Source organism: Canis lupus, chromosome 9 (assembly GCF_048164855.1).
Source record: "Canis lupus baileyi chromosome 9, mCanLup2.hap1, whole genome shotgun sequence".
NCBI lineage: Eukaryota > Metazoa > Chordata > Mammalia > Carnivora > Canidae > Canis > Canis lupus.
This window is the reverse complement of record NC_132846.1, coordinates 41315539-41331434: the sequence shown is the minus strand read 5'-3', so window position 1 is coordinate 41331434 and position 15896 is coordinate 41315539. Positions and strand designations below refer to the sequence as shown.

The window sequence follows — 15896 nt, the reverse complement described above, 5'->3', positions numbered from 1 at the left end:
GAAACAAGTCACTGGCCACAGCTAACTGCTGGGCATAGCCTTCAGGCCCACCCAACAGGGAAGCCTGACCAAAGATGCCAGGCAGCCATGGGCTGCATATAACACATTCTATGGCCTGCCTAGGCAGTAAAGCAAGTCAGTTGCCTCACCAAACTGCTAAGTAAGTTTGCCCCACCAAACTCCATAGCTTCCAGCTGCTCCTACCTGAGAATTCTGGCCAGGGATCCTGGCAGCCACAGACCCCATTCTATAGTTCCATTCAGGTAGGGAACCAGGTCCAGCAGCAGCATCCTACTGTTGAGCATAATTTCAATCCCTGCCTCAAAAGGTTGCCCATCTAGAGACCCTGGCTAGCTCTAAAGCTCAACCTGATAGCCCATGCAGAGCACAGACAGCCTATGGCTCCATCCAATTGCTGGCCATAGATTGCAGAGTCACCCAGACAGAATGCACAGCCAGTCACCCCACCTAATCACAAAGCAAAGCCTGTGGCTCCACCTAATCAGCGAGCCCCGAATGCAACCCTGCCTGATGATGGAGCACAGCCTCTAACCCCATCCAACTGTAGGATACAGGTGGTAGTCCTTACCCAACCAGAAAGCCCAGCAAGAGACATTGTCAAACAGCAGAACACCACCCGTAGCCTGCTCAATCGTAGAGCCTAATGTGCAGCCCCATCCAATATAGGGCACAGCCTACAACCCCACCCAGTCAAGAAGCACAGCCTGAGTTCCCATCTGATTGCAAAGCCCTGTGAATGGCCTTAATTAAATGTAGAGTCCAGCCAGTGGCACCATTAAGCCAGGGGACACTGTTTGGGAAACTCCAAACGACAGGAGGCAAATCTGGAGTTCAGCATGTGGCTTTGTCCATCACAGAGTGCAACCAGCAATACCACCCTGCCAGGAAACATAGCCTGCAACCTGTCCAACCATATGTGATTGCAAAGCCCAGCAAGTAGCTCTGCCTGAACACCAATACAAGCCAGCAGTTATGCTTGAACGCAGAGCCCAGCCATCAGACCTGACTGCAGAACACTGGCAATTCCCCACACCAACCTCGGAGAACAGACATCAGCCCCACCCAATTTGGGGCCCCCGAGAACAAGCACTGCCTTCAAGAAGCTGCTAGCAGCTGCCTGTTGACCCCCCCCTCCCCGCCCCTGATTAGCTGAATGGCAAGGTCTTTCCCTGTCAAAGCAAATCTATAAAGTCTGGAAAGGAAACTGCTTCCTCAAATGAGCAAATACCAACATTAGAATATGAAGATTGGGAAGAATCAAGTAAACATGAAAACTAATAAAGCTAATAAATTAATAAAGCTCCAATAGCCTTAAAGAAATAAAGATATAATTAATTAATTAATTAATTAATTAATTAATTAATTAACTGTCTAAAGAAGAATTCAGAATAATCCTCTTAAAGGAATCTGCTAAGAGATTTGGACATCTAAGTTCAATGCAGCCTCACAGTCCTCAGTTTCAACCTAAAAAAATCTTCTTTAAGGCAAATTATAATAAAACTATCTAAAATCAAACACAAAAAATTTTAAAAGCAGCAAGAGGAAAAAAAATTCCTCACATACAAGTGAACTTCCATGAGGCTATCAGTGGCTTTCTCAGTAGAAACCTTACAGATTAGGAGAGTGGGATACTGTTTTCAAAGCACTATAAGAAGAATACTACCAATCAAGAATACTTTATTTGGCAAGGCTGTCCTTCAAAAATGAAGTAGAGGTAAAGAATTTCCAAGAACAACAAAAGTTGAGGGAGTTCATCACCATGAGACTAACCTTACAAGAAATGGTAAAAGTTCTTTTTAAGCTGAAATGAAAAGATGCTAATTAGTAACATGAAAACATTAAAATATAAAACACAATGGTAAAGGAAGTATATAACCAAATTCAGTATACTACAGTACTGTAATATGGTAGTGTTTTAATCATTTCATTCTGGTATAAAAGTTAAAAGATCGTAACTACAATTATTTGTTAATTACTATACAATATAGAGATATAATTGTGACATCAAAACATAAAGTGTGGGGAGAGAGTAAAAAGGGAGAGAGAGGTTTTTTTTGTATGATAAACTTAAGTTGTAATCAGTTTAAAATGGACTGCTAGATCTTCATGGTGTTTCATTTAACTCTCATGGTAACCACAGAACAAAAACTAACAGCAGATACACAAAAGGTAAAGAGAACAGAATCAAAGAATACCATCAAGTAAAATCATAAATCACAAAGGAAAACAGCAAGAGAGGAAGAAGGCCGGGGGTGGGGGTGGGGTGGGGTTAACAAAACAGCCAGAAAAATAATATGATGGCATTGGTGTTTGCTTATCAATAAGTACTTTAAATGTAAATGGATTAAATTCTCCAGTCAAAAGGAATAGACTAACTGGTTAAAAAAACAAGATCTAAGTATATGTTGCTTATAATACTTACATCAGCTTTAAGTACACATACAGGCTTACAGTGAAGGATGAAAATTGATATTCCATGAAAATGGTAACCAAAAGAGAACAAAGGTAACTATACTTATACCAGACAAAATAGACTTTAAGTCAAAAACTATAAAAAAGACAAAGAAGCCCATTATAAAATGAGAAAGAGGTCAGTCCTCTAAGACTATGTAACAAATGAAAATATATATGTCCCTAGAATTAAAGCACTTAAATACATTAAGTATTATCAAACCTAAAGGGTGAAACAGACAATAACAATAGCAGGTTCCACTACTATTGTGGGAACCCCATCTCCAACAATGGGCTGATCATTCAATCATAAAATTAATAAGGAAATATTAGACTTGAACTATACTTTAGACAAAATGGACTTCATAGACACATACAGAACAGTCCAACAGCAGCAGAATATACATTCAAGCACAGATGAAACATTTTCTGGGACAGATAATATTTTATTTTATTTTTTATTTTTTAAAAAGATTTTATTTTTATTCATGAGACACACACAGAGAGAGAGACACACACACAGAGACAGAGAGAGAGAGAGAGGCAGAGACACAGGCAGAGGGAGAAGCAGGCTCCATGCAGGGAGCCCGATGTGGGACTCGATCCCAGGGCTCTAAGATCACGCCCTGGGCCGAAGGCAGGCGCTCAACTGCTGAGCCACCCAGGCGTCCCAGATCATATTTGAAGTCACAAAAAATGTCTCAGCAAATTAGAAAATCATACCAAGAATCTTTCCTGATCAAATGGTATGAAATTAGAACTAGGTAACAGGAGAAAAAAGGAGATATTCACAAATATGTGAAAACAAAACCCCACACTCCTGAGAAAAAATTGGGTCAAAGAAAAAAAATCAAAAAGGAAATTTTTAAAATCTTGAAACAAATGAATATGGAAAGCCAACATACTAAAACATAGGGGATACAGAAAAGCAGATCTAAGACAGAAGTTGATAGCAATAAATACTTACATTAAGAAATGAGACATTCAAATAAATGATCTAAATTTATATTTTAAGGAAATGGAAAAAGAACAAACTAACTCCAAATAAGCAGAAGGAAAGAAAGAAATAACAAAAATCTGAGCAGAAAGAAAATGAAATAGAAAAAAGGAAAAGAATAAGACAATTAATGAAACTAAAAGTTGGTTTTTTGAAAAAATAAGCAAAATTAACAAACCTTTAGCTAGATTTACCAAGAAAAAAAAGACCAAAAAAATTAGGTTTTTCAGGGCTCTTGGCACAAAGTGCAGCAAACCAACAGCTGCAGTTGCCACCATTCATTCAGCTTCATGGTGTTTCCCACAGCCAAAAACATTCTAAGTTGTCTCCAAGTTCAAAGCATTCAGCAAACAATGGCAAAATAGAGCCATCAGAAAGGGGCATCTGATATCCATGGCAAATATGGCTATGCTGTATTAGCTAACAGAGCTACTTTCTGTGTTTCTGTATGGGCATACACAGAAACACAAATTGGAATAGAATGGGACCTGTCTCCTGTTGGCATAGTCATCCTAAAGGAATGAAGAAATCAGTATTGTTTCAAAGCCAACTCATGATTGATGCCAAGTAAAAGTACTGCACACCCATTAAAATATGGCATGATTGAAGAAATAAGGTATAGTTGAAACCTTAAAAACAATTAATGAAAAAAGAGAAGACATTATAACTGATCTCAGATAGTCAAAGAGTTGTAAGAGACTACTATGAATTAATTACATGCCAATAAATCAGACAACCTAGGAGAAATGAGTAAATTCTTTAAAAAGTACAATGTATCAAGAAATAAAAGATCTGAATAGACTAATAATGAGCAAAAAGATTGAGCAAGTAACCAAAAATCTCCCAACAAAGAAATGCTCGGTACTAGATGCCTTCAAGGGCAAATTCTACAAAACATTTTTTAAAAATGCCAATCCTTTTTAAACTGTTCTAGAAAACTAAAGTAAGGGAACACTTGCAAATTCATTTTGCAAAGCCAGCATTACCAGAGCCAGATAAGGACACTACAAGGAAATAAAACTCCAAGCCAATATTCCTGATGTATATAGATGAAAAATTTCTCAACAAAATACTAGCAAACCAAATTAAACAGCACATTAAAAGGATCATATACCATGATCAAGTGGGATTCATTCCTAGCATGCAAGGATGGTTCAATGTATGTGATTAAGTAGGATACATCACATTAATAAAGTACAATAATCCTATGACTATCTCAATAGTTTCTGAAAAAGCATTTGATAAAATTCAACATTCTTTCATGGTAATATGTCTTCACAAAGTGGGTATAAGAGGCCATATATGACAAGCCTACAGCTAACATAATGGTAAAAGGTGGAAAGCTTTTCCTCTTAAGATCAGGAACAATATAAGAGAGCCCACTGTCACTATACCTATTCAATGTAGTTTGGAACTCACAGCCAGAACAATCAGGCAAGAGAAATAAATAAAAAGCACCCAACTAGAAAAGAAAAAGTAAAACTGTCTTTGTTTGCAGATAATATAACCTTATATATAAAAAATCCTAAAGACTCCACCAAAAATTGTTAGAACTAATCAATAAATTCAGTAAAGTAGCAGGATACAAAAGAAACAGAAAAATCAGTTGCATTTCTTTACGCTAATAATGAAACATCTGAAAAACAAATTAAAAAAGTCTATTCACAATAATACCAGAAAAATAAAATATTTAAGAATAAAAGGGGGGGTGAAAGATTTGTACACTGAAAACTGTAAGACTTGGATGAAAAAAGATACAAATAGAAAAATACTCATATTCTTAAATCAGAAAAATTAATGTTGTAAAATATCCATACCACTTAAGCTATGTATAGATTCAACACAATCTCTGCCATAATTCCAATGTCATTTTTCACAGAAATAAAAAAAAATCCTAAAATTTGTATAGAAACACAAAGACACTGAATAGACAAAGCAATACCAAGAAAGAATAAAGTTGGAGGCATCACACTTCCTCATTTCAAGCTATATTACAAAGCTATAGAATTTAAAGCAGTATGGCATGGCATAAAAACAGATATACAGACCAGAATCAAGAGCTCAGAAATAAATCCTTACATATATAGTCAACTAATATTTAAGAAGGGAGCCAGGAATACTCAATGGGGAAAGGATAGTTCTCTCTAAGGAATGATGCTGGAAAAAAAACCGGAAAACCATATGCAAAAGAATGAAACTGGATCCCTATCTTACCACCATTCGTAAAATTTAACTGAAAATGTATTAAAAACTTGAATGAAAGACCTGAAATCATAAAGCTCTAGAAGGAAACAAAGGAAAACTTGACACTGGTCTTAGCAATGATATTTTTTGGATGTGGTACCAAAAGCATAAGCAACAAAAGCAAAAACCAACAACTGGACTACATCAAATTAAAAAGCTTTTGCACAGCAATCAAAATGATCAAAAGAATGAAAAGGCAATCTATTGAAGGGGAGAAAATATTTGCAAACCATGTATCTGGATAAGGGGTTAATATCAAATATCTATTAATACTCATGCAACTCAGTAGCAAAAACATCATCATCTGATTAAAAATTTAGGAAAGGTCTTGAATACACATTTTTTCAAAGCCAATATATAAATGTCTGACATTTACAAAGGTATATGCAAGATGATTAACATTACTAATCATGATAGAAATGCAAATTAAAACCACCTCACACCTATTAGAATGGTTATCAAACAGACAAGAAATAACAAGTGCTAGTGGAGGATGTGGAAGAAAGGAAAACGTTGATACTGCTGGTAGAAATGTAAATTGATTCAGTCTTTATGGAAAACAGTATGAACATTTCTTACAAATTTAAAATAGGACTACCATATGATCCAGCAATCCACTTGGTTTATATCCAAAGGAAATAAAAATCAGTATCTCAAAGAAATACCTGCATTCCCATGTTCTTTGCAGCATTATTCACAATACTTAGGGCATGGGAAAAACTTAAGTGTCTGTTGAAGGATGAATAGATAAAGAACATATGGTATGTATATATGGTGCATGTGTGTGTATTGGCATATATATATATACACACACTATATACACACATACCCACCATATATACATACCATATACTCTTTATTCATCCATAATTATATATATATACACACACACACACACCTTTACATGAAATATAAAAATTACAAACTCACAAAAAATGGAGTGTAGACTGGTAGTTACCAAGGACTGAGGTTTGGAAAAAAATGGGAAAATGTTGGTCAAAGGGTATAAACTTACAGTCCTAAAATAAATAAAGTCTGAAGAATTTAATGTACAGCACAGGGACTATAGTTAACAGTACTGTATTCTATACTTGAAAATTTCAAAGAAAGTAGATCTTCAATGTTCTCACTACAAAAAAATTATAATTATGGGTTGAGATGGTTGTGTTAACTAACCTTTCAGTGGTAATCATTTTATAATATAGATATGTATTAAACCATGTTGTACACCCTAACCTTGCACAATGTTTTATATCAGTTACATCTCAATAAAGCTGAAAAAAACACTAGAATCAGACAATAAAGGTCAGTGATTCTCAGAGAAGGGAATACAAATGATCACAGCCATTCTATTGCCCCAGTTTACTGTCTTGAGAGTTTCCTGACTACATCTGGAGTGATGGAGCTGAGTCTAGCTGTCTCAGAGTATGGATGACCAGAGTACCACAGAAGAGAGAGGTGAACAGGGAGAAAACTCCAGAGATATGCATAGGTCTACTTGACAATCAGCAGGTGTATGTAAGGAAACTTCTGAAGGCTGGGAAAATAATTCTCTAAAAGAATTAATAAAGGGATGCCTGGGTGGCTCGGTGGTTGATCGTATGCCTTCGGCTCAGGGCATGATCCTGGAGTCCTGTGATCGAGTCCCACATCGGGCTCCCTGCATGGAGCCTGCATCTCCCTCTGCTTGTGTCTCTGCCTCTCTATGTGTGTGTGTCTCTCATGAATAAATAAATAAATAAGTCTTAAAAAAAAAGAATTAATGAAATCAGTGCTTGGCATTCCCTGGGTTAGGAACAATTCTTGATCTTACCAGGTGAGATTCATTGTATACACCAAAAGTTATAAAACTCCCCTGAAGAAAACATTTAACAAAAATCTTTATTAAAAAACATGAAGGTGCCCTACTAATACCCAACATAAGTCCCACTCTTCAAGGAATTCAGTGGACCTGTCCAAAAATATGAAAACCAGTAAATGCTTACTTTCTAGTCAGAATATGAAAAAACAGTGAATTCGTAGCTAAGTGGAATGATTATACAGTGCTCTCAGAAAAATTAAACTTTTATCATCAGAAATATATTTAATAATTGATTTAAAACAGGTTGCTTTCTTAAACAGTTGCAACAGTTATACCATGAATATTGGAATAATAAAGACCTTAATTAAGAAAAAGAACCTAGATACAAATAAACAATATTAGGAATGTAAAGGGAATTACACACATAGATCAAGAATATTAAAAATTAATCACAAAATACTATAAACATTTTCAGGCACTTAACTTAAAAACATGGAAAAAGTAAATAATTTCTAGAAGTTAAATTACCAAATAGATTAAAAAGAAACAAATTGAATCAGTAGTCAAAAATCTACTGAATTAAAAAAACGCTAGATCCAGGCATTTTTATAGATGAGTTATAAAAATCTTCATAAAACAATTATCTGAATTGAAGTTTTCTATGGAATATAAGAGAGGATGCTCCAAAATTCTATTCCTAAGATTAGGATAAGGTTGATATAGAAGGAATAAAAAGATCAAGAAAAGGAAAGTAAAAGGCCAATTCAATTTAAAACTTATTTTCAAAATCTCAAGTGATATATTAACAAGTACAGCAATGTATTTAAAATTACATCAGGACTATCCAAACTTTATCCAAGAATAACAGGCTGATTTATGATTAGAAAAGCTATTTCTTGTCATTATACCTATTCATTTTACCTAATGTGAAGAAATTCAAAATGGAATGGAAGAAGGAGTACAAGGGTCAAGGAACACATCAGCTTCAATAGAATAATCACATGGGATAATCTGTATCCAACTTCAGCTCTAGATACTGTAATATCAACATTAAATAGAGGTCTCAGGCTCAATTCTCCCAGGAAATCTGTGACCATGTTTGTTTTGACAAGTGAAATAGAAAATGTAAATTTGGCCATTCTTTCATCATCCAACAAGCCTTAGACAGAACAATCTAGACTGACAGTTGTCCCTGTTCACTTCAAATGTGACAACACCCCTGGTAAAAGAAGGCATTTTGGATAAAACACAAAAATTAAGATAATGAACGATTGTTGTAAAATTTGAAGGTTTTATCTCCAGATTTTTTTTGACAAAAGTGTAATTACTTATTTATTTGCTTATTCATTGTACTGTTAATTTTCCTTCAATCTTATTCACTTAAAGTTTCTTTGAAAATATAGTACGTGAATAGAGGTTTATTTCTTTTTTAAGGTACAAGATTACATATAATGAATAACAAGTCCAGTCCCCATGGACCCTCAGTAGAAGCTGTGTCTTCTACTTCACTGTTGGCAGTGTCTTAGGTATTTTTCTAAAAATGTAAAACACATACACACTGAGAGAGATATATATAAAACATTCATTTTACAGAAATATCATAATCTATTCAATGTATCCCCTATTGATGGTGATTTTGGCTGTTTCTATAACCACACATTTAAAGTAAAAGCTTGTTTCTCCTCTCTGCTACATGCAAATTGGTGAGGGCACTATTTTATATATAACATATGACACATTCTCTGCCACACAGTAATTGCTTCATAAATATTTTTTTGAATAAATGAACTAACAAACAAATCACTATTTATCAGAGCCAAGGGGGAAAAGAAGAAGGTGTAAAGGAAGGGGGAAACAATAAAGCTCTGTTATGTAGCCAGCTAAAGATCAGTGAGAAGTGAAAATAAAGCACTTGTGAAATTGAAATCTGAGTAGATGGAAAATTCAATTACTTTTTCAAAAATCCAATTGCCACATTTGTTTTTATAAATTCATGCTTTTTATTAAGAATGAACACTTTAAAAAAAAAGATTTATTTATTTAAGAAATAGAGACTGAGAGATTGAGCAGGGGGAGGGGCAAAGGGAGAGGAACAAGCAGAGCTGAGCAGGGAGCCAGATAAGGGACTCAATCCCAGGACCCCAAGATCATGACCTGAGCCAAAGGCAGATGTTTAACCAACAGAGCCACCCTACCATGCCCTAAGAATGAACACTTTAAATGGAAGAAAATGCCCAAAACACAGGTTGTTGTAAAAAATTTGGACATTCTATTCTAGGTTTTTTTGGTTAAAATAAATGTCCAATGCTGGCCTTATTATCAAGTTTTCTTCTGTTAATACATCTATCACTTTTTGGAGAAATTCCTACATTCCAACATTTCTCAATAGTACCAGCTAATTTTCTTCATGTACTCAAATGGCATGAAATCTTTGGTGAGAATATCTTCTGGGCAGATTTATAGACCACTGAATTTTTGTCAAAGCTTATATACAAAGACCTGATAAACTATTATTGGAAATTTCTTCTTACAAATTAAGAAGACAGTGAATGGCTTTATTAAGAAATGGAAAGACCTCAATAGCCTGCCAAATCATGCTACTAAGACTCTTTAGATGCAAGGTTTGAAGGTAGAAAAAAAGGTACCACTACTAGTTTACTAAGTGAAGCAGAACCCTTAAGATAAAATGTTGAAAAGCGACTTGGAAACCTTGCAAACCACAGAGTATCTCTGGATGTCTAGCCCAGCAATATATCCTCAAATTCTTCTAAGCATAGACTTCCTTCAAGGTGGTAGATCAGGCCTTTATATGACATAGGTCCAAACTTGAGTAGCTTGCCTATACCAGCCATTCCCTAGCATGAGTAAGAATTTAGAAAATTTCAGAAAATACTCATAAGCAAACTGGGAATATATTAAAGTAATTAAAATGACATTTTGGAAAATAAATTTCTAAAAGGGTATTTTTTTTTTTGTCTCCTTTCAGGTACACCTTCATTTTTTAAAAAATGCTTACAAGAAATGCTGTTAAAAGTATGCATGGAAAGGAGGAAACTGCAAGCATTCTCGATGAATTTAGGTTTTCTTTTCCCCTCTCTTCCTCCATCCAATTTCTTTTTATAAAAATGATTACCTTATTTATATGCCTGATATTAGAGTGGGCAGCATATTCTGAAAATCATGTTTTCTGTTTACTAGTGCTGATGATTGTTTTTGCTTATTTCTCATTTACAAGGTGAAAAACAGCTCAAGCAAAAATTAAGTTTTATGTTCAGAGGCTTGTAAAAAATTGCAAACAATAGTTTAGTTTTTGAAATAAGTAAGTGTACTATTATGGAAACCTAACATTATTTTCTTCCACATTTCAATGACAACAATAAACTAAGAAATGAGGGTAAGACTTCTACCAAACAAAAACACTAAAAGCTAAATTAGTCTAGATTTAATAGATGCATACACATATTCTTTTCTCCCAAAAGTACATATATATATATGTACACAGACATATCTAAAAGTAGAAACATGTATACTTATATTCGTAATAGAACTCAAATTAAATTGGCAGATTGCTACGACTATAATGTTTCTCATACAAGGGTAGGGCACATTAGTTTGTCTGAATGCTTATCACCAAGCTGCTTATTTATTTCTAAAGTGCTCAAGTTTGCAAGCAAATTTTTAGAAAATTTATTCCCAGGCACCTCAGTGGCTCAGTCAGTTAAGCATCTGCCTTCAGCTCAGGTAATGATTCTGGAGTCCCAGGACTGAGCCCTGCATTGGGTTCCCTGCTTGGTGGGGAGCCTGCTTCTCCCTCTGCCTCTGCTCCTCCCCTGGTCATGCTCTCTCACGCTCTCTCTCTCTCTCTCTCTCTCTCAAATCAACCAATCAATCAACCCCCACTCTTGTTTGTTCTAACATGAATAATGAAAATGGCAATATAGTTATAACAGCTATTGTAATATATGCTACTCCCATTATCTTCAAGACACTGTGTTTAGCCTTTAAGAGAACTATTTCATTTACAACTCATAATAATCATGAAAAAGGAATTTATTCTTATAGACGAGGAAATGAAGTTTAGAAAGGTTAAGCAACTTTGTTCAAAGTTCCAAAGCTAATATGTGGTGCAGCCAGAATTGGGAGTTCAGGCCTTTATTATCCTTCCTGGTAGTCAACAGAATAAAATAAAACCTATTAAGAATAAATTTACTATAAGGTAGCATGAGTTGTAAATATTTAACTCGGACACCATCTTTGGGCTGATCCGTGGTGCATGTTTTGAGGGCAGCTGACCCACAGCCTACGCGCACTGCCTCCTGTGGAAGCCTGAGCCGGCTGTGGAGCTTTCTCCCTTTGTCTCATAATGATGTCCACCAACGAGAATGCTAATTTACCAGCTGCCCACCTTAACAGATTCAAGAACAAGGGGAAAAACAGTACAGAAATGAGGCGGCACCGAATAGAAGTTAATGTGGAGCTGAGGAAAGCTAAGAAGGATGACCAGATGCTGAGAATGAGAAATGTAAGCTCATTTCCTGATGATGCTACCTCTCCACTGCAAGAAAACCGCAACAACCAGGGCACTGCAAATTGGTCTGTTGATGACATTGTCAAAGGCATAAATAGCAACAATTTGGAAAGCCAGCTCCAGGCTACTCAAGCTGCTAGGAAACTACTTTCTAGCGAAAAACAGCCCCTCATAGACAACATAATCCGGGCTGGTTTGATTCCAAAATTTGTGGCCTCCTTGGGTAGAACTGATTGTAGTCCTATTCAGTTTGAATCTGCTTGGGCCCTCACTAACATCAGTGAACAGCTGTATGGGCTCTAGGAAACATTGCAGGTGATTGTTCAGTTTTTCCAGACTTGGTTATCAAGTATGGTGCAGCTGACCCACTGTTGGCTCTCCTTGCAGTTCCTGATATATCATCTTTAGCATGTGGCTACTTACATAACCTTACTTGGACACTCTCAGATCTTTGTTGCAACAAGAATCCTGCACCCCCGTTAGATGCTGTTGAGCAGATTCTTCCTACCTTAGTTCGTCTCCTACAACATGATGATTCAGAAGTATTAGCAGATACCTGCTGGGACATTTCCTACCTTACTGATGGTCCAAATGAACGGATTGAAATGGTTGTGAAAACAGGAATTGTGCCCCAACTTGTGAAGCTTCTAGGAGCTACTGAATTACCCATTGTGACTCCTGCGCTAAGAGCTATAGGAAATATTGTCACTGGGACACATGAACAGACTCAGACTGTAATAGATGCAGGAGCACTTGCTGTCTTTCCCAGCCTGCTAATGAACCCCAAAACTAATATTCAGAAGGAAGCTACATGGACAATATCAAACATCACAGCTGGTCACCAGGACCAGATACAGCAAGTTGTGAATCATGGATTAGTTCCATTCCTCGTTAGTGTTCTCTCTAAGGCAGACTTTAAGACACAAAAGGAAGCTATATGGGCTGTGACCAACGATACAAGTGGTGGAACAGTTGAACAGATTGTATACCTTGTTCATTGTGGCATAATAGAAACATTGATGAACCTCTTAGCTGCAAAAGATACCAAAATTATTCTGGTTATTCTGGATGCCATTTTAAACATCTTTCAGGCTACTGAGAAACTAAGTGAAACTGAGAAACTTAGTAAATGACTGAAGAATGTGGGGGTTTAGACAAAATTGAAGCTCTACAAAACCATGAAAATGAGTCTGTGTAACAAAGCTTCATTAAACTTGATTCAGAAGTATTTCTCTGTAGCAGAAGAGGAAGATCAGAGTGTGTGCCTGAAACTACCTCTGAAGGCTATACATTCCAAGTTCAGGATGGCACTCCTGGTACCTTTAACTTTTAGATTGTACAGCTGAGACAGAAAGTTGTTTGTTGTGTACTCTGGTAGAAGTTTGTCTTAACAGTTTCTCTACTAAGAACTCTTTTTAAATGTGTTTTGTTATTGTAGCACTTTTTACAACGAACCTATACTTAACCAGTTCCGAACTGTACAAACTGTATGAAGCTCCTTTCAGTGGGCTTCTTATTTCTATGTGGAATCTCCTATCTTACAGTGTCCTGTAAATAAAGATTAAATTCCACCCTTAAAATAAATAAATAAATAGATAGATAAATAAATAAATAAATAAATAAATAAATAAATAAATAAATAAATAAATATCTGACTCAATGTTACCCTGATTGAGTTATCCATATTGGTCAGTATGGAGCCAAATATCCTCAGCTGTTTTAAGATAGGTGGAAAGAGTTTCCGGGCCACCAAAGAAATGTTACACTATGCCCTTTACCCCAAGCCATACTCTGGGATATACATCATTCTAGTAAGTATGGATAAATTAGATGATTAATCATTACTATCACTGTAAAGATCATTCAAATCAGTGCCTTTTTAACCGCTGGTTAGGTACACTACAGTGGTTTTAGAGTAAGACAGATCTTGATCAGGGTCCTACTAGCTGTGTGACTCTGAAGTTATTTAGCCTAAGCTCCTGTTTCCTTATCTGTACTATGACAATAACAATAGTAACACAAACTGTGATCATATCTTACTTTTCCATGTGTACCTGAAAGATTTTTCCATCATGTCTCAAAGTAAAGGCTGTAAAAAAGAGAAAAAAGAAAGAAAAACAACAGTACACAAAGACTCATTTTGAGGACTAACTGCTCCAAAATAGTAGAGGCTCAATAAATGTTACCTATTAACATTTGTACTGTGTTCTATTGTTGAACAGCACAGAACACTGTGGAATAACTTTACGGTACATCCCTAAAATTTTATAAAGATTATAAAGAATATGATTACACCTTCTTCTTATGAATTATGCTACTGAGCTGACTGGTCTATATTCAAATAAGTGTTTACATAGGACCATGCTTAGAAAACTCAATATACTAGAATATAGTAAGTCCTCTGAGAGAAAATAATCACTAATATTAAGCTACTATCTTTTTTTAACAAAAGAATCTCTTGGGTCATCAAAGAATTATGTAGTTTCTATCTGTTTCTTATGGCATCTTGGAGATGTTAGCTGAAAACTATCAAAATAATAAATAGTAACTTCCCTAGTTATTCTGCACACTCACATCATAGTCTGCTAAGAATATTTGAAGGAACATGAAAGAAGGATGGCTTTAAAAAATTTCAGTAACATTAAAATAGCTTATCATATAAGAAAGAAAGATAATCCTTCTCCAGAACAAAAGTCTTGGTAACTGCTATAAATGAATTAACAGCATTTGAAAGAATACTATATAAATTATATGACAATATCAAGAATTTTAACTGAACACTGCTGCTGTCAAAGCAATGATTAATAAGTACATTTAATCTTCAAATTATGCATACTCACATCCAAGTAAAAAATGTGGTTTTTATTATAGAAGATCTGCAGTTGAAATCATAACATATCAAAATTATAACTTTCCATTTTGCATACATATGTGCATGTGGTCATTTCTGAGTACATTTATTTAACCTGGTTAAAAAAATCATTCCTAAAATTAAAAATATAATAAAAAAAATCCCAACAGAATCTAAAGGGACCAAAAATTAATTTCAATTTGACTGGAAAGGTTTTAGATTCCAGATCACCAGTTTGTCAGGTCATTTATAAACTTCATTTCCATTGTTACAAGTCTGTTTTTTCTAGCCCAGATAATATGATTTATGTTCATACTTTAAGAAACACAGAATAATTATCAGTCCCAGCAGTAATGTTTTAGAGTATAAATGATAGAAGAAAATGCCGTGAAAAATAAACAGATGACTCTCACCAAGTTCTTTGATAAAGAATATATGTCAAATTCTACTTAATGCAAAGTGACCTTTCTTCTCAAAATCAGGTAACTGGTTTGAAACTACTACTAACCAGACTGAAGAATATCATGGAAATGAGAAAAAGAAAATGACACTTTATTTTTAGGAAGAAATGAACCCTGCAAACAAGTTTCCCCTATCATTTCACCTCAAAAAAGAAAATCTAATACTTTGAGTTCATATTAAAATAGTCAAATAGACACAAGACAGTTCAAGATAAGTCCGTATTTAAATACTTTTGAAATGTGGCTAATGAAATTGTAGTTTATTATATCCATTCATGTTAATGATACTCTGACCCTTAGTGACAGATTTAAGGATTAATAAATAACAAAGATTAGATATTCTAATTTGTATTTTAAAAATTCACATTTAAAAGCAATTTTTCACTTAATTTTTTAATTACTTTTTTAAAAAAGATTTCAATTATTTGAGAGAGAGAAAGAATGAGAGAGCAAGAGTGAGGAGGTGGAGAGAGGGAAAGGCCGACTCTGAGCTAAGCATGAGACTGATGTAGGGGGTAAGCGGCAGGCAACACAAGCCACCC

The 15896-nt window shown here is 35.2% G+C and overlaps 1 protein-coding gene and 2 pseudogenes across 14 annotated transcripts in view; 2 read left to right on the top strand and 1 right to left on the bottom strand.

Moving 5' to 3' along the window:
- Nucleotides 1-15896, bottom strand: part of FUT8 (fucosyltransferase 8) — a 301142-nt gene that overhangs the window by 104263 nt on the left and 180983 nt on the right. The gene's annotated exons all lie outside the window — the stretch shown is intronic.
- LOC140640616 (cytochrome c oxidase subunit 7B, mitochondrial pseudogene) lies at nt 3760-4026 on the top strand (annotated as a pseudogene).
- LOC140639422 (importin subunit alpha-1 pseudogene) lies at nt 11881-13407 on the top strand (annotated as a pseudogene).